Source organism: Phasianus colchicus, chromosome 3, assembly GCF_987193195.1.
Source record: "Phasianus colchicus chromosome 3, bPhaCol1.hap1.1, whole genome shotgun sequence".
NCBI classification, from domain to species: Eukaryota; Metazoa; Chordata; class Aves; order Galliformes; family Phasianidae; genus Phasianus; species Phasianus colchicus.
In genome coordinates, this window is record NC_143438.1 from 27,115,366 (window position 1) to 27,135,478 (window position 20,113).

The following is a 20,113-nucleotide window of genomic DNA, read 5'->3' on the forward strand; positions in this document are numbered from 1 at the left end:
AAGGAGTGAGTTTGATTTGGATGCAAATTCCTTTTACTACTTTACACAGTTATCTTTTGTGTATGTGTCTCTGAGGACAAGATGCTTCCAGCTTGGCTGATATAATTGTATTCATATGTACTTTCAGTCCTCAGCAAAACAGACACTATATATTTTGCCCATATATACAGAGACAAAAAAAAATAGTATCTATTTTCAGTATGTCAAGAGGTCATTTTCTTCTCAAAACTGCCTCAGGTTTTTGAGAATAAATATACTGTTTTCCCTCACAATGCCTAGAGTTATGAATCACATGAAACCATGTTGAACATTGGAGTAAAGTTTACTTGACAGCCGGCTGCAAGGGAAATCATCACTCCCAAATACTACACTGGCAAATTCGATGATAGTTTCACTATGTTTTTTGTAGTTGGACAGCTTTTTTTTTTTTCGTCTTGCTCCCTTGGATAGTTCTGTTTGAAACGGAAGTGAGACTCTGTGGAGTCTTATTCATTAAAACTAACTTTTAATTGAAACAGTGCACCTGAAGCATAACTACTCTTGGTTCTGTGTATTCATGTGGCACAGAATAAAATAGTTCATCAATTCAGTCTTGTTACTCCTTGTTAAATCAGTTCCCTTGATAATTGTACCTGTAGAATGCTGCATTTGAAATTCATGTTCAGAATTTTGAGCAGAGATCCCAAAAAGCATTGTTCTGATATTAATTTTCACGTCTGAATGTGAATTTTTTTTTCTTGCTGTACAAATAATCTTCCGTGGCAGACACTGAAATTTCAGAGTTTAAATTACTTTTACCTATGCTTCTCTCTATGCTGTAACACTCATCTTATTACTTTTACAATTTACAAATGGATAGTATAGAGGAAATATCAGTCAGTGCTGCTTTGTCTAATCAAGTACCTGCAAATACATCTTAAATCATGCAGTGAACTATGAAGGGTGTTTCTGGACACTAAAATGACTGCATCTCAATTTAAACTGATATTCTTCCATGAGTTTCGTGGGACAGCATCACTTATAAGCTGTTACTTTGTGTCTCTACCAAACAGCACTGGGCAGAGGCTAAAAGCACTCCAGCTCTGACATGCTGAATGACTAGAAGTGAAGACAGACATAAAGATACTTGCTACATCTAGTGCACAATCAGGATCAGATAGAGCCCATTGTCCAACACTATGTCCCTTAGAGTGCCTGTGTATCTCCAAGAGTGGAGATGTCACAAGCTCTCTCAGTAAACCACTCCAGTGTTTGACTGGCCTCATACTATAGGAGAGTTTTCATAAGTTTCTGGGTTTTTGTTTTAAATTGTGCCTCTTGTCCTGTCACTGGCCTCTCCCCGTGGTCTCACTCCCTCTTTTTTCCCAACCATTAGATATTTGTACACATTGATAAGAACCTCACTGGGGCTACTCTTCTCCGGGTTCAACAGTCTTAACTTTCTCAGCCTTTATTAATATGGGAAACTCTACTGTCAGTCATCTTTGTGGTCCTTTGCTGCACTCAATACCACGGACTCTCAAGAAACTTTGAGAGAAAAGGCAGGCAGGAAATGATAATATGGTTATTTTAAGAGAGAAAGATAATGCAGGAAAGTCCCATATTTTTAAACAGAATTTATTTCTAACGGAAGAGATTGTGAGGTAGAGGAGCTAGATTTTCCTGAGTCGGCGGGAAAGAGCGAGTCAAAGTCATCATTAATATCACTTAGGGTGTTTAAGAAGCAACAGGTCAAATGGTGTAGAGAAATGTTTGAAAAAAAAATGATAGAGATGTCAAAATTGTACATCAGCTATTTGCAGATACTGTATTTTTTCTAAACTGAGCTGTCTGTACATGAGCGTATGTTTAATTTTATGAGTATTGTCTAGACTTCTAAATGGTAACTACTGAAAGATCGCCTTTCTATAGAGTTGCCATTGGTATGATGACTGTATTTTCATATATGTAAAAATATTTATTTCTGTGTTCCCTAGAATATATCATACATATTTACAGATATACACAGTTCTACTTCAAGAGAAGTTAAAGTGGTTTAAGAACTGCAGCTTACTTTGTGTGCATTATTGTCAAAGACCAAGCTAATGTCTCAGAAAGTGGTATTTCAAATACTCAAAGTCTCCTTTCTGTGAAAGGTTGTATCTGTGGGAGTCTACCTCAAAAGAGAACAAATGTGTAATGAATGCAAAGAGTGCAAGTGTTCAAAAAAGAATTTACATTCTAAGTTCTAGAACTAAAATAATCCTCAAATAATTCTAATTCCATGAATTAATCTTGCCATAGAAGTTTTCTGTCTCAAAATTAGTACTTTCAACATCATAAAGTATATTCTGTAAAGGACAGACCACTTATACTAAAGTATATGAAATAAAAAAGGAAGTTCTAATCATGATGAAGATGAGCAGAAGGACACAACAAGGCAATATGACAGCGGCGCTAACAGGGCAGGCATTGCCATTTGCAGACACCAGTCTAAACCACCACTGTTGCCCCTGTTATTTTGTACTTGACAGCAGAAAGACAGAATGCGATGAGCAAAACTGCTCCTGGGTTTCTGAAGCCTGTGTTTTGAAAGCAAGGGCATCACAGAAGAACTAGAACTGTTTCCTATTATGCATACATGAATTCAAATAATGCAAGTAGAGCAATTACAAGACATAATCCAGCCAGCTGAAAAGCTCTATCTTAACTGCCGTTCTAACTGAGACATTCCAGTTAGCTAGAGGCATCTGTGCCTCAAAACAGAATATTTTCCAAAATCAGTATTAAAAAATAGGCCCCTGGGAACTGCTTTTTTAGATACTTGGTGATTTAAATAAGGCAGCTTGTAAAGGAACATCTATTGCCCCAAGATTTGCCTGTATTTGCAAAAGACAGAGCTGCCCTATTTAGGAAACTGAAGCCTTTGGCATATTATATGGGTTATACATAATTTAACCTTTTAACAGCATATTCTGCATCACCCACAGAAAAAAAAAAAAATCTGTACAGTCACTGCAGAGCAATTGCATTCTTCAGTCATCTTCAGATCCGTTTTCCTTTTATTCTGTTTTCTGTAGGCACTAATTTTGATCCAAAGTAGTTTCAAAAGACTCCAGTTAAAATTTATGGTAAGATTGTTTTCAGTGAATTCTGGCTTTCCATAAAAAATGGAAATGTTTCAACCTCATTCTTTATGCATCTATCAGGGAGACCTGAGTAAGGAACATGGAAGACAGATGTAAACAAAGAGAAGAGAAAAAATAATCTCTTATTTATTTAAACTTCCATGAAATGTTGACCTTTGTAAAAATTTAAACCTAGTTAAATGTTGTGAGTACGGAACATCCTGTACAGGATCTCCTTCTCTGCAGGTCTGCAATCTAGTTTCTATGTTCTAATTCTCACTTGTTCTTTTCTTCCTTGTAGCTGGTTCCTTCAAACTGAAGGATATATTAATATTTTATTCAAATCAGGAGATTATTTTTGCAGCCAGTCTACCAACTCTCCCTTCTTGCTATGCTTTGCTACAGCAAGTACCATTTTCCTTTCAGATGTAACTAAATCAGAGATGCACGCTCAGTGCACTAAGGCTAGTTTAAATGTATACCACGTTAGTGTAAAATCCCTTGACATCACATACTTTACATGTAACTTACGAAGTAGATGCCATCTTTGTTCTACAGATCTGCTCTTCTTGATCTACAAGGTAGAGACTGCATAGCTATTGTATGTATAGTCACAGTTCTTCTAAAGAAGTAAATCCTTTCCTGTGAAATGTTTCTAACACCGAGCACTTATATTTTGATCTTTATTAAATCTTTGCTGGTTCTAAAAGGGTTCTCATTGATAAGGAAATAAATAAATTCTCCATTAAAGAATACCAGGGGCACAGATAAGACTATTTTGCACTTAAAGAAGCTTTGAACACAAAATAACACCAACCCATACTGGGTTTAAAGGTAGCTGAAAGTATTCTGAATGGTATTTACCAAAAATGAAAGTAATAGTACTGTGTTTTCTTCTTAGAATTCAAATACGCTTTCAAGGGAAAGCAATTTAATGAATGAAAAATCTGAGTGATCCAGTCACTTGGTGGATTTTTTTCTTCTTAACATCTCTCTCTGACCTCAGAACTCTCTAATTTCATATACACTCCACATGCCTTTCCATGATTTTGGTTCTCTATTAATCTGTCCAGCTCATCAGCAAAACATCTGGAGTTCATGAAAGAACATAGTGTTTTACTTCAAATAGAAAGTGGTTTAAGCATTAATTTGTAAAAGTCAGTCTCTTCCTTAGTCATGACATAGTTGGGTGTATGTTCTTGTCTGAGTTAACCCAACTTTATATATTGTTTCCTTTTCCAGATAAAACTATAAAATTGATTAGCTAATGCTTTACAGTACCTTGGAAAAAATACATGACATTTATTTGCTATTGTACATGATTAGAAATTATTAATTGTATATATAATATATATATATAAAATATAATTTATTTAATTGTTATTAAAGAAATGAGTGAAATCAATCATATCACATTAGGTGTAAACCATCTAGAATATATAAAGATGATTATGACTATAGTCCAAGAAGCAAAAAAAAAAAAAAAAGAAAGAAAGAAAAAAGAGAGAGAAATGTTAGAAAGCAGAATTTAGTCAATGCTTTTCACGGGGATTTGGTCCATTTCAGTAACTTTAGCTTATGTGATAAAGTTCATCAATACATACACATAGAGCAGCATGGAGGAATGGTGACAAGGGGGGGACCCCAAATGACCTGTTGCCCAATTCCTCCCAAGCCATCTGCTCAGCAAAGGCCACTATCCCAACGGGGCAAAGAATAGCAGATGGGAATCTGAATGCAGAACTCCCAAGGAATGGTCACTTTGTCCAAGCAAAGCCATCAGCACTAGTTTCCAAGCTTGAATCCCATGCCATAAGTAGTGAGAAGCAGCTCTCCAGATCACCTGCCAGATTAATGGAGTTGCTTCTTAGGGGTTGGACATACTGTGGACTGAAAGGAGAAAGCAGTTTGAGGTCACACAGGACTTATGGGATGTTTAGGAAGGGAAATAAAGGTGAAACAAAGAAGGCTTGGGGAGAAACAAGAGTGAAGGAAAATGGAGAAGAAAGGGAATAAAAAGTTCGAGTTCTATAAATAGTTGGCTGATCAGTGTGCTTGCTTAGTGAGAATTCACACGCTCATATGTACAAGCAGTCCACAGCAGCTGGACTCACAATCTTTCAAGACTGGAGATTATTAATGTAGCTAGATTGCACTTCAAATTATTGTTGATGTGAAATATTTGCTATAAATTAAATTCTAACACTTTTCATTAATTTTATGTCATTACTCGTATTGCAAAAAATCTCCAGGTGAGAGAGATACTGAGTGAAGACTGGGGGTATTGAAACTCCTTTAAGAAAATCAAGGTATACCAGGTAGTCTTAACACAATATTTGTTATCTTGTTTGAACTGCCTAATATCAGTTTTATTAAATGGTCTATATGCCATGGTGGTAAACTCACTTCTCTGCCATAGAAAATGATAGCCTGTAAGGAAATGGTAGATTTTAAAAGATTAAAGTTGTTTTTTTTTTTTTTTTTGACTTCCTGATATCAGAGAAGATAAAATAGGAGCAAGTGACACCATGAACGTATTAAGAAAGCAGTCATTTATAGTTAGAACCTAATTTTAAATTGAACGCTATTGATAAAGACACTTTTCAAGCTTCACTTGTTTTATTTTTAATCAACAAAAAACATCACCAAGGTTCTTACAGAAATTAAGAATAGTCTTGTTGCAAAGGTTAAATAAGAGTGTTACTGCTGTCAGGAAAGGTGCCCAAGTCACTTCTGAACTTCTTTGCAAGAGTCTTTAAGAAAATGATCTTAAAATGACCATTTGAAAGCAGACAACTGGAAGCCTTGGGGACCAGCACTGCAAAGAACATGTTCCTCCCTTCAAGCTGGCAATGACTTTTAGCTACCATTTTCCATCTTTTAATTTTGTAAAAAAATACAAGCAGAGAGAAATAAGCACTTAACCTTGACTGAAACATATAACGTGTGAATGTGCTGAGATATAAATCCTAACATTGACATTGTTTCTAACAAGACAAGAAAAAATGTGATAGCCCATTAAGCTAGTTTGTGGAAAATGTATACAGATATTGTTTCAAAATTAGGTCTTTGATAGGGAGCAATTAGGTTAAGCTTTAATTAAAATGCAACTATGATAGATTTCATTTAAGTCAAATGAATAATAAGATTGATATAAAAGTGAATGGAAATCTAAATGCATGCAAAATTATATAATACCAAATAGTGTATATTGTAGCATTGTACCAATGCATGGAAAATTAGTTTATGAAGGAGGAAGATATACTTAGAGGTGCTTCTCCCAAACAGTTTTTCAGAGGCTGGTGTTGAATTGTGTTCTGACCAATCAAAGCAGTAGACAGTCTAGGAAAGTGGAAACAGTTTTGATTCTACTGCCTTCTGTGCTTTTCTTTTGCTTTGTTGCAACAAAATGACTAGCCATGGCTTGGCTATTTTTGTCTTAGTTATTTCCAATGCAATTCATGTGGCCGATGGAGCTAGAAAGGAAAAGGTAATAATATGAGTATAAAAAGTAAATATGTAAAATAAGAGAGAAATGAATACTAAAGTGAAGTGGTTTGGAGGTTGAGGAACAGTAGAAATTTTGCTATTTGTGTTCAAACTGATTTATATCATTTTCATTTTATGTACCCCTGCTCGTTTATAGTCCTACCTGTTTTCCATGTATGGTTTCATATTCCTGCATATGTTTGTTGACAAGCTCCTAACATAAAATATATGATAAGAAAGTGTAAAGGTGATTCATCCCCCCATGACCTGGATTTTGGCAGAAAAGGGAGTTATTATTAAATTGGAGGTTAAGGAGCAAATGAAAAGAGAAGGAATAGCTGGTGGGTTTAAAACGTGAAAGACAGGAAAAGAGGATCAGAACTGACGGATTCGGGTTTTCCTTATGGCTGTTAGTCAGCATATAGAACAAAGTATTGTAGGATTCATATTGTCTCGGCATCATGATTTGCAGCTAGATGCACTTGCTTACTTTATTTTCCATGAAGAAAATCTGCCTTATGTCTTACTAAGTACATGTGATTTGAAATGTGAAAAATGGCAAAGTATTCTCCTGTGAGATATTAGAAATGTTTTTCCCAGAAGGATAAGAAGGTCCCAGCTCTTTGCCTCTTGTCACAATTCTTCTCTACCACTTTTTGTAGTAGCATTCTTTTGGATAAAATATACTATGGGAGCAAAACAAAAATGGAGCTAGGAAAGTTATATTTCCAATCTCTCCAGGGCTACTAACTTCTAACATTTAGATAATTAATTCCAGCAATAATGCGCAAATAGAAAATTATGGCCAGGACATTTTTAGGTGTGTTAACTTCAATTATGAATGCTTTTAAAGAAGATTTACCCTTTAAACTTGGTCATGGAGTAACATATTAATTATATACAGAAATCTGGAGATATGTTACTAGAAAAACAGTGAATTTAAGAGAGTAGTGTATGCATGATTGTAATTAAGCATGGAAGCATCCAGAAAAATTCCTGTCCAAATCTGTGAGAAAGTAGGATAGAAAATCTGCTTTAAACAGACACTGTAGTTTATGGCTATCTTGCTTTGCAGTCTCTCTTAGCTGTTCATTGGAGAGTATGAAAGAATGATGATTAAACAGAGCTCCAGCTGAAGACATGTTTTCAGGCAGGATGGAAACTTCCATAATTTGTGGCTAATCAGTGACATATTGATGTATTATACAGTAGCATATGTCATTATCCATTTATGAACATCTATAAGTACTTTATGACCTGTGCCCTTAGAAAATTTTTATCAGCTGAGGACTGCAGGCACACAAACATTACACTTTTTGCAATGAATCTTACACATTATAAGGCATTCTCATAGTTCTGTCATCACCCATGTCATTTTTTCCTCTAGTGATTATGCCTAGGAGCATGACTTCCAGAAATGGCAGAGTATCAGTATCCTTGTTTTTATCGTTTATTCTTGTAACATTCAAATTTCTAAATATGTGTAATGCCATTGCTTACATGTTTTTTTATATACCTTTTTATATCTTGAAGTGTTATTGCTTGTGAATTATTTCAGCTTGTGACCAGAATCTCTCTTATATGTCATTTGTGTTAGAACCAACCCACTCTGCCCTTTTTTCTTGTTAATATTGGGAAAATAGTAATCAAAAAGGAAGCATTATCATATAATACCTTCTAGAGCTCATATATATTTCCTTGGCTAAATCCATTTGGCCATTGCTTATGACATGCATAGTTATATAAATCTGTATTTAGTTCCTTGGAGGATGTTAGTGCACTTTACTGCATTAAGGTATAATTTTCCAACTTTGTACAGATCCAGCCTAGGAATATGAGAAGATTTTTAATAGATGTGAATTACTGATGTCCTAATAAAAATCCGTATCTTCATTTTTAAGTGCTTACTTACACTACTAGTCTAGCATAGTGAATTTTTCAATAGCTCTATCTTGTCAGAAATACCACATCTTATCATGCATTACCTCTGTGTATTTTAGGCAAAGTCATTGCATTTTTTTACTGCCTATGAATGAAAGCTCCACACTTTCTTTTAATCTTCTTCAAATATTTTAATCTGCAAAGATCCCTTCAGATCTGCAGAAGCTCATGCACCTGTCACATCAAACGATTTTTGTCTATTGATTTTTTATTGTTGTTTTTTATTAAAATTTTATTTTAATAACATGAATCCCCTCTGATGCATGCATTGCAAAAATGGATGCAGGAAGGGCTTTCTGCTTTCATTCAACAATTTCCATTCCCACCTCCCAGGGCGATCAAATACTTTGATAGTAGACATGAATTCTTTTTTTTTTCTTTTTTTTTTTCTTTTTTTTTTTTTCTTTTTTTTTTTTCTTCTCCTACCAAATGCTTTCTTATTACTGAAGCTGGTATGTTTGCACTTTGGGGCACCAAAAGACTTGCTAATCCTGTTGATGCTTTATTTCTTGGGACTTGAAAAGCCTTTAAATGTCACCTGCAAATATAGTATTATCGTGTTTGTTTGATTTAATTTTGTATAAGTAAGAGTTTTTAATGATGTAGTTTAATAATGAACAAGTGCTAAAAGATTTGATTCAATTTGCATAAGCTGCTAAGCTTTTGGACATTTGTTCATGTTTAAATTCTGTCATTACAAAACAGAAAGTTCTTACAAGAAAAGACATTGGTACATGCCTGAAGCCATTCCTCTTTAAGCTAAATCACTTCCAGCAAGAAAGTCTCTAATGAGTATTTCTGTAGCTGAGACAAGACTGTCATATTCTGTTCTTCCTGCATGCTACAAGGTTACTACGTCCGTGGAAATTATGGCCTACATTCCTAACCCACATTCAGAGCAATAAACTTGTGAAGAACCATAAAACTGAAGAAACTTACCAAAATTCACTAAACAGCTTCTCAAATATATGAAGAGTTAGACAGGAATTTCATTTTTGTTTTCAGTTAATGAGACTGTAAATGTGCTCCGTGTATTCAAGTTCTGTTCACTTTGTCTTTCTCCTTCATTATGTCTGTAGTTTCCCTGAGGGACCTGGGCATATACCTTTGAGGAATTCTTGAACCTTCTTCCAAATCTATCTGCTCTTGCCTTTACATTTGTGATGCATTATATGAATATGCATATTATATGAATATGGTCATTCCTTGGTTTAGGGTCTTTAAGCGTAGGGTCAGGGGTATTTGGCTCATATTTTAAGAGAGACATGCTCTAAGATTCTGACTTCCACTCAAATAAAAATACAAATTATATTGGGAGGGCTTAAATTAAAGGAAGACAAAAACAAACAAAACTGATAAGGCATATGGATGCACTTGGAGTCTCCATCAAACCAGAAACCCTTTTTTGTTACATTAGCCCATAAAGGAGGTAGCATCCCTTGGCAAGCAATAGATGTTAGGGCTTCCTGCATTTGTTCTTATCTGTGTGGTGCATGGAGCCACTCGAAACTCTGCTTAAGAAGTTACCTGGAAATTCTCTACACACAAAGCATGACATTTTTGGAGAGAAAACAAACTGGAAAAATAATCATGAAATTTTGTTCAGGTCTTGTTTTTTCGGTAGAGAAATTTGGTAATGGTCCTAAGGGAAGCAGATGGGAAAGACTTAAGCAGGGAAGGATGTGAACCATGCTCTCACATTAGTGATAGGAGTTATGTAATCCATTTTGACATATCATTAGGACAGTAAAGCTGTTCGTTCATTGATAAATAGTAATGTAATATAAAAACTATAAATACCAGAGAAAAATACTATAATATATAAAGAAACAGAAATCCCTAAGTCAACCAAAACTAGAAGATCATCCAGTTTTAATCCATAATATAAAGACTTCCAAATCCAGTTACTAAATATCATGAAATTTTCATTTATTTGCCTAAGTCCTGCAAGTTTAGACATTCACATTATTTTCTGTTAAATATTTTCTTTGAGTGGACTTCTTACTAGACTTGTGACTTCTAGGAGGTGTCTTCAAAATGAGTTCAGATCACAAGCTGCTCTGTGATGGCCTTTGCTGCCCAAGAACAGTACAGGGATGTACAGTAGGTATGTAGGTATGCTCATTCTCTAACTGCTGCAAAGTAGATAGGTCGCACCTTTCACAGAGAGGAAAATAATTTTTGCACAGGAACTAGCAGGGGTAATCTACAGAGCTTTAGACTAGAAGTTGAAAGGCCACTCAAACACCAGTTTTTTCTCTTCTGGCTTTGTACCCATACCATGTTATTTTTCTTCATTAAAAGCGTGTTGCTTTTGTCAGGCTTTTGAAGTCTATTAAAGCTCTCTTCTTTGCTTTGGAAACAAGGGGGAGTAGATCAACACTGATAAATTTTCTAACATAGATACTTTAATGGCTCTGCAGTGATTTAACATGCTGTACTTCAGGAATGTGAGAAAAGTACATATCAGTTATGTGTCATTAAAACATTCCAAGGTCTGTCCATAGACCTTCAATATTAAGATAGGAGTGAAAAGTTTTACACTCCTGTACAGCAAATTTCTTCTTCTTTTTAGCTCAGCTAAGAGAATGGATTTTTCAAGTATCACAAAAATATTTTCTATTCACTGCAGTGCCCCACTGAAATTGTTTATAGTTCAATTCCCTTGCTTGTAAGGGGAATTTTGCCCTCTATAGAATATTTTAAAAGAACATTTTTTATTAGAATATCAGCCCTGTGCTTCCAAATCTTTATTTTTTTGCTGACTAGAGGATCCAGAGCAATACTTGCTTTCATAAATATATTTCAGATAAGTCATCTGCTGAACTGTAAGGTTTATTTTGTTCTGTTTCTTCCTGGGTTTCTGCTTCTTAAAAATGGTTTTTACAAAAATACGATAAATATAACAAAGATCTGCAAAAATTGAAAGAAAAAAATTGGGGGAGAGAGGAGAGAGAGGAAGGTTGGATTTGACGTAGTCCAAGTCCTCTCTCTAACCTCCAGAATATCAGAAAAACATGATTTTTTTAAACTCCTTTTAACCCTTCCCTTCCACCAGTTAAAATATTTCCACACTGAGCATGAATAATTTCTTCCCTGATTTTTCAGCTCTTCCAGGCTGCTTAATAAGCTTAATAAATGCATTGTTCACTTTATATTCTCTGCAAAAGAAAAAAAAAAAAAAAAAAAGAACTACCCATGATGCCTGTGAGCTTGAATCCCTCAAAGGGGGTTCCTTTCATGTTTCTGGTTAATTAAGAGATCTAGTAGACTTGACAAGTTTCACTCATTTGGCAGGAGGAGCTTTTATTTTGCATGAATTTGAAGTTGTTTCTTAAACATCTTCTTACTTTTTTTGTGTCCCTGAGACATTTTTTTCACTTTCCTATTCCTTTGAAATCTTTCATTCAAACTGTCATTGCTTGACAGCTTCAGATCCTTTTATATTTCTCATCCACAAGGAAGGAAAAGCAGCCTGCTGAGAAAGATTATTTTTACTTAGGTACAAAACAAATGAAAACAAACAACAAAATAAATCAAGTGCATTTACACAATATACTTGTAGGGCTACCTGCAAACTGGATTTTATAAACAACTTTGCTCGCTGATTTCACAACTCTACAAAAAGTGCCCATTTCCTTCAAGAGAATCACCATCAAAGTAGGGATAGTGAGAAAATATATTTGATCCATCCTGTTTGTGTAGCATTTGATATATTCTCAGGGAAAAACATCAGGTGGCTGTGGATAGCACTGAACATGATTTAAATATAAATAGATGCTGTATCTATGTTTACTCTGCCTTGGTGCTGCAAAATCAGCCCACTTGGGGGGAGGCAGGCAGGTACAGAAAGAATGTAGGTACAACCATACATGCTGCCTCTTGACATTCTGAAGTACTTAACCAAGATTCAAGAATGAGCTTGAAGACATGTAAATGGCTTACGTTAGGTAACACTGATCTTATGTCTGACACTGTTGGAGGACTGTTTGATTTGCCTAGTCTCTGAGAAATTATAGTTTTTTCCTTGCACATTCCTGTGGTTCTGCAACATTCGTTCCCCACTCTAGAAATTCTAGCATCCTAGGAGCATGAGATATTTGTCACAGAAGGAGATTATTTCTCATTTGGTTTATATTCTCCAGTTTCTACTTTCTTTTGCCTGTTGTCAGTGTTTTAAAATCAACAGGCAGGTAATAAGATTTTTTTTGTTTGGTCGGCTTGTTGCTTGCTTTTCTTTGGCTGGTTTGTAGACCTTTAACATTGCTGTGTTTTACTGTCAGTTGCTGAGATAATTCTATAATCATACTATCATTACAAATTGTAATACTGTTTCAGCAATGCTTTGATACATGTTGACATTTTTGGAGCAATTTCCATTGTAAAGATAAGTTAATAGAGTAATGGTTGAGTTTATTCAGAATTCTATGGGAGAGATGCCCAGAACAATATCCACTTTGTACATTTACAACTTTAAAAAGGCCTATGTTTCATTCAGCTTAACATCTCAAGTTCTTACTTTCCCCAAATTACTTAATAAGATCTAAATTTGCATCATCAGATATTTTCCACATGCAGTGCACTTGAACATACATGCAATTCTTGAATCCTCTTACATCTGAGAAATAAAGCTTATTTATATGAATGTAGTCCTTTCATATCTGACTTCTTCATAAAGTACTAAAGAAAACACTAAGGATTTGCTTCATAAAGTGTTCCTTCACAGTCCATGTGAAAGCAATCTACTTTTGTCTACTTTATGAGTTGAGGGAAACCTTGAAAATGGTTTTATGTTTTTTCAAGTCTTGTCACAAGTTCACCCATCCTCTTATCCATTCAAAAGAGGCAATATATTTTGTCACTGAAAAATAAGGCCAAATGTGGAATAAAATTAATATGGGCATGACTAAAATTGATTTCACCAAACTTGGCTAGAGTTTTAAATTTTATTGAATTTTTAAAAATCGTTATTTCAATGGTACTGTTACCAGTTGATGAAAGTTCAGCTTTGATTAATTATATATCACCATGCTAAACTGTTAGAATGCTTTAAATAACATTATGAGAGTTTGTAATGAGTTTAAAACAACCTTATCTATTTGGTTATAGAATCATAGAGTCATTTGAGTTACAAAGGCCCTTAGAGGTCATCTAGTCCAACTCCACTGCAATGAACAGGGACACCTACAGCTAGATCAGGTTGCTCAGAGCCCCATCCAGCCTTGCCTGGATGTTAGCAAAAGCATGTATGCATTTTATCAGGTACTCTGTTGCTCTTAATGGTCTAAGAAAATCTTTTTGCAATAAAAAGGAGAGCTACCTTTAAAAATGCATAAAGTACATAGTACAGTGAGCAAGAGCAGAAAAAGCTCCGAGAAGCCCTTAAGGTATTGACAATAGTAATCAGTCAGTCTTGGTTATGGAAGTATCTTATCATGGAAATCTATTTGGGCATATCATGCTTTAGGAGAGATTATGTTTGTGATCCACTGAAAGGAATTTTATCAGAACATAGTTCATTCTTCCTTTGCAATTTGTTAACAAGAGCTTTCCAGATTTGGAATGAAACTGGAAGAAAGTAAATTTGAATAAAATAGATCCATGCAAATTCCTTCCCGATATCCTAGAAGGAGCAGTATGAAAGCAGATCATTGCTAGCTATAAAACTCTTAAATGAAAAAAATTTTAATGAGACCAGGATTTAGTTCCATATTCTGTCAGTGAGAGTTTTCCTTGTAATTTGAATGAAAACAGGATTTGAGTCATTTCCTTGCTAAACAGCAGTGATGAAAATTAAGTGAATAGGTCTCATACTATGCCAGTGTATGGATGCCCAATTGATTCAGATACTCAAAGTGTAATTGTAAGCTTGTGAAATACTAATGAGTTACTTAAATGACCTGTCAATGTGGCCAGTGTATTCTGGATCTTAAGTCCAGATGTGCTGTGAAGTCATTACAGATTATGTTTCTGTTAGTAGTGCTGGACCAATTGTGTGCCATACGTGAATCCAGACACAAGCAAATGTGGAAGGCTTGCAATGGGCAGTTTATGATAATTTATGACTGACTTCAGGAAATGCATTTATCATCTTATTTTCTTACACAAGTGTGTCTTCTTGTGCTTCAGCTAGTTATTATTCTGACCTTTGTTGCAGGGGTACAGTTCAGTCAAAATAAAATACCTAGGACTAGCATCCACTGTGTATGATGTTTTACTGCATTGTAACATATCACTTACAGCCTTCGCATCCTTCTGTTCCCAGTGTGGCAGGAATACCTTCATATTTAGGTGATATGATTCAAGAATATACTCCAGTTAAAGATACCTTTTCCAGCAAAATCAATTAATACTATTTGCATTACATTTTTAGGGAGGGAATTATACGTCCTCAACACCATTGGCTTTTTTTTTTTTTTCAAATAGAAAAATATGAATGTAAGCATGTATCTAGAGTTACTGTGTCTTGCAGTTTTGGGTCTTGACACAATGGTGCTCTTGTTGCAATCAATGGTTCCTATCTGAAGATCATAAAATTATTAAATATTGAGCAGCAATGACTGAATCCTTAAATAAAGTTAGGATCTAGTTTAGAAGAAATGATCACAGCAAAAGGGTATGAATGAAACAATGATAGATACTATTTTCTTTACCAACAAACATTCACATGTGGAAAATCTGATAATGGTGAATTCTGGTCTGTTTTAACATCAAGGAAAAATCTTTTTCATAACTGTTGCTATGATTCCATGTATCCCACCATACCATGCACAGAAACAATTTCATTGTTTGTTTTGTATCTGTTTCTATCTGTTTTTCTATCTGTTTTTCTCATTATAGTCCTTGGTAAGTATTTTCCCACTCTTGTGATTGATGAGTGATGTCACATGAAGCTATGTCACTGTGAATGGGAATACTGAGTACCACATGTGTGAGTTTTATTTACCATCTTTCTGTCTGAATGGGAATAGTATTTTTTCCCATTGTCTTTCCATTTGTAATGAAAAAAAGGATTGCCTCAATTTTTTTCACTTAGTATACAATTTTTTAGCCTGGTTTCTTATATTCTTCACAAAATATCAAGCAGAATATAAACTAATTCAGTATATCAATTTTAGATCAGTGCTGCTGAACAGTTTATGCTTTTGTTTAAATAATTAAAAAAATGTTTTGAATGTTACTGTACATGAGATGAAAAGATTTTGATCTGGCAGTATCAAAGTCTTAGATTTTCAACAAAGCCCTGTAGGCCCATAATATGATAGTGGATAGAGTGCATTTTTTTTTCCTTCAGTAATAGCCATATTATTCATATTAATTGTATTTTCAAGTGTTCAGTAGTTCCATAGCTGCTAGTGCACTGGGACTTATGAAATAAGCAGGAAGGAAAGGTTAGATTTTAACAGACTAGTGGAAAACCTCAGCTGTCCTCAGTTTATGCTCAATTAAAAAAAAAAAAAAAAAAAAGCCTTCAGTAATTAAATGGATATTCTGTTCATAGTTTACCTAAATACTCAGATGTAGTTTCAAGCCTGCTTTTACAAAAGAAAATTTGACATATCTGAGAAAGAAACATAATGTAGATGTATTTGAAAACTAGCCATTTTTTGTTGTTTTTCCCCCACCATTAACAAGAAAAATTGCAATGCTGTGTGAATTTTAACAGATTTTGAAAAATAAAATTGGAAGGAGCTACTTGTGGAGGAGAACAGGAGGCCTCCCATGTACTTGGCCTGGGATTCTACCCTTCTACCAGGCAACATATAAGAACAAAAGAAAGATGATTATACATAATCAACAGTGAAAGTAGTCTTATATTGCTCTCTGTGTGTGCAGCAGTAGTCAACGCTGTACATACAATACATGCAATGCATCAAGACATCTTGGACTTAATCCAAATAACTTTTACCCAGCTTGTGTCCATTGCTCTAGGATTTCAGGCTGCTACAGAGTGTGATCAAAAAATTCCAGATAGAGAAAAAAAATAAAATGAGAAGAACCAAGAGTAGCTTTTGCTATTCCAGTTCTCTCTCAATTCTGCTTAGGTAGATGAGGAGAGGGCAAGCAGCTTGCGGGTGCTCAGCTAGTCAGGATCAACCCTCTACCACAGAACATCCACATCCCAAGAGTTCCTGAAGGATATAAAACAGCTGCACCCAATTGCTGTGTATTTATTTTTGTATCTGTCTTTCTCAAACGTGCTTGGAAAGCAAACCAAACTTTAAGTGAACCAATTTACATCTTCACATCTTCATGAATTCTTGTTGGAATGAAAAATTGGTATGAGGCTCCCTGAAATGGCATTCACTGTTGATATTTGCAAGTTCCAAACCTATGTCTGGTAGAATTCTAGTCTTATGTAACTCAGGTAGTTTCTTTCCCGTTTTTATTTATTTTAAATGCTATAGGTCTTCTTTATGAAATACTTGTACACCAATTAAATTCTTACAAGGCATGGATATGATATACCAGCACAAATACTTAAAATGCTTAGACAGTAAGGCTTATAATGTATATTAATACGTGCATTACATATGGCATTAATGCTCCCACATTGTTACTATTCATTAGAATCATGAGTCATTTTTTTCTTCTTGAAGTCAGAGTACTTCTTCTAGGTATGTCACTATATACATTGAACATTCAAGTTATTCTTAGGCAAATGTAACACTTCATTTGTTAGACTTTTTTTAATCTCGGCATCTTTTACCTTATACAGAAGTTCCATACTAGTACCACAGCAGTTGTATGCACAGTTTGTGAGTATACAGTAATTATTTACTGGCTAAATACACACAACAAGTAGATGGGAATAACAAGCACCATGAGTATGCTTAGCAGCACAAGCATTAACAAGTCGTGAGTTACTGTTTTTTGACTCACTGCTTCTTTTCAGTGTCTTCCGCCTTTTCGTTTTCTCTAATTCCATGAGTTGCTACTACTGTTCCAACATTTCCCATTCTGTTTTCATTTTCACTTTTCTCATCTTCTTGGCTTTATGTTATATCAGCTCAATGACAGTGTTTCCATAAAGCTGAGTCAGGGTCACATAACCATGCCATACAAAACTGGGCCATGGTCTACAGGCAGCTGAACCACTTTGCCATAGATTACATCAAGAGCAAACAAAGTTCTGCCAAAAAAAAGCTATAACTTAAGACCAAGGAGACAGGTATTGCACACAATTCTGAAATAGTATTAAGGTCACTTATATCAAGGGTAATGATTTCTGTTAACTTTGACTTTTACTTGATCTAATAAAGACTGGAGAAAATCTATGGACACTTAAGCACAGTACACACACAGAAAGGAGGAAATGTGTCATCATTAAGGACTCAGGGACAGACAGTTTGTTTACCCAAAAAGTTATAATTTCTTTTTACTTCTTTTTGTTAAACCAGTGGCTTCTGAACACTGAAAAAAAATGTCATATTCCTGACAAGTGGTAGCTGAAGGAACAAAAATATCTTTGACAAATAAACACAGTGTTATTGAGTGTTATTGTACAGAAACATACTGTTGCTTCAAAGCCACAATGAATAGCTGAACAGTAGAGATGCAGGGGTTACCTGGCAGGCACCCCGAGAAGGAACACAAAACCACACAAAACAGGAAATACGGTTTCTTTGGCACAAGAGTGTGGTGGTGGTAGAGAGGGGAAAATTGTATTAAGTTGTATCTTCTGCTTTATCTCCTTCATTACTGTATTCAAAACCTGGAACAGTACTTTTGCCTTTTTTTTTTTAAATGGTCCTCTGCATTAAATATCTTGTCTTATTTTGTATGCCCTGATTGAAGTGAGTGTTATTTCACTGTCCTTGGGAAAAGAGTAAACCTTTGTGAGTATGTGCTAAAAAGGAGTGGGAAGGCATGTAGTTCACAGTTGGCAAATGTAATGACCACTGTTTTTGTCTTCTGCTCTACTCTTCATGTTGTCATATGGCCGGATAATTCTTGAATATCCGCAGCAAGAGAAGGTAGCTAGATCTGGTCTCATCTTTTTTCTTGTTGTGATGTTCTCATTTTTGGTTTGTCAAGCACAGACAGAATCTCCACTGAATAGTTCAAATACACTTTTCAGGCAGTTTTCTGGAGAGAATATACAAAACTTATAGCAGTGATTTGACAATATTTTTAAAATTAGACCAATCAATTTTGCTGTATAAATCAGCACAGGATAAACTGAATGCTTGTTGCTTCAGGAAGGAGCACAATATGTTTTCATTATATGTGCAACTGCAGATCACCCAGGTTTTCCCCAGCTGCTCCTGGCATGGATATGGGAACTGAAAAGAAAACCTTACTGCACTTACTTGAATGAATATAATACACTCAGGACAGTCTGCAGAGAGCAGCACTCAGTGATTCCTCTTCCTTCCTGTCATTAAAAGTTTCCAGGATGTAAAGCTATTTGGCAAATTCCTGTGTGATTGACACTTATGCTTGTCCTTAAAATTGCATGGGTTATTGTTTTTTCTTTCTGAGAGAGAACTTGAATGTCACATTATGGGGAGATGTTCATAACACATGCAGGAAAGAGTGCTGCAGATATTGACATTTTTTAGTAAACAGGGAAAGGGCTCATCTGCCAGGAAAAGATAGAATAGAAAATATTGCATGTCAAACTCAGTTCACTGCTCTGTGATTTTAACACTGACACTTCCTGGGGACCTTGGGATCAATAACATTTGTAATCTGATTTCCCAGATTAACTTTTTCTCATATGCAAACATCACCAAATCGTTGGTTATGGGCAATTCAGTACTTTTGCATAATGCCAGAGATGCTGAGCAACAATTAAGCAAACTCCCTCTCCTCATTTTTGACCTTGAAGATTGATGTGAGAAAATCTGGAATGGTGTATCTCTGTGATAAGTTCCTGTTTAGCAGCAAAAGAACAAATTGATCTCTGATCTAAGACTGTTAGTCTCTGTTGAAGGACATTAGCATTACTGGATCAGAACATCAATGCAGTAGCAAATTTTAGTCTGAGGACATAAAATCTGAATGGTGATACAGAAAAAAAAATCTTAAAAGAATGCAAGTTGATTGAAATACTCAAACAACTAAACCTGAGCACATTTCACTGCCAAGAATGCTGCATTGTGTTAGCTTGAAAAAAGTTGTGATAATCTCTTTTAGGGTAATAACTGCATTACAGGTGAGCAAGATAGTAACATTGATCTATCTAGGTATGAGCTGTGTAGCAATAAAAAAAATCACTTATAAGTAGGCTAAATGAACTCTGAACACATGTAAAAAGTAGACACTGTAACCTCTACCTTGACTTGACATTATCATTTAGATAATAATGTCATCCAAAGGACAAATGCTTCTTGGCTCAACAAAACCATTTTTTTTCCAAGTGTAATGCCAAGTGTATACGAGTATATAATTTTTGCTTTGCCAAAAGGCAGCAAGGAGTGAAAGCACTGTTCCCTCAGCAATGACTTGAGGCATGAAACACAGGTTACTTTAACAAGCACTGGGTTCACCATTGTCTACCATCCTGCCCTCAAGTAAGTGAGTCACTATGGCATGTAATTGTTACCTTAGACTGATATCAGGTTGTAGAA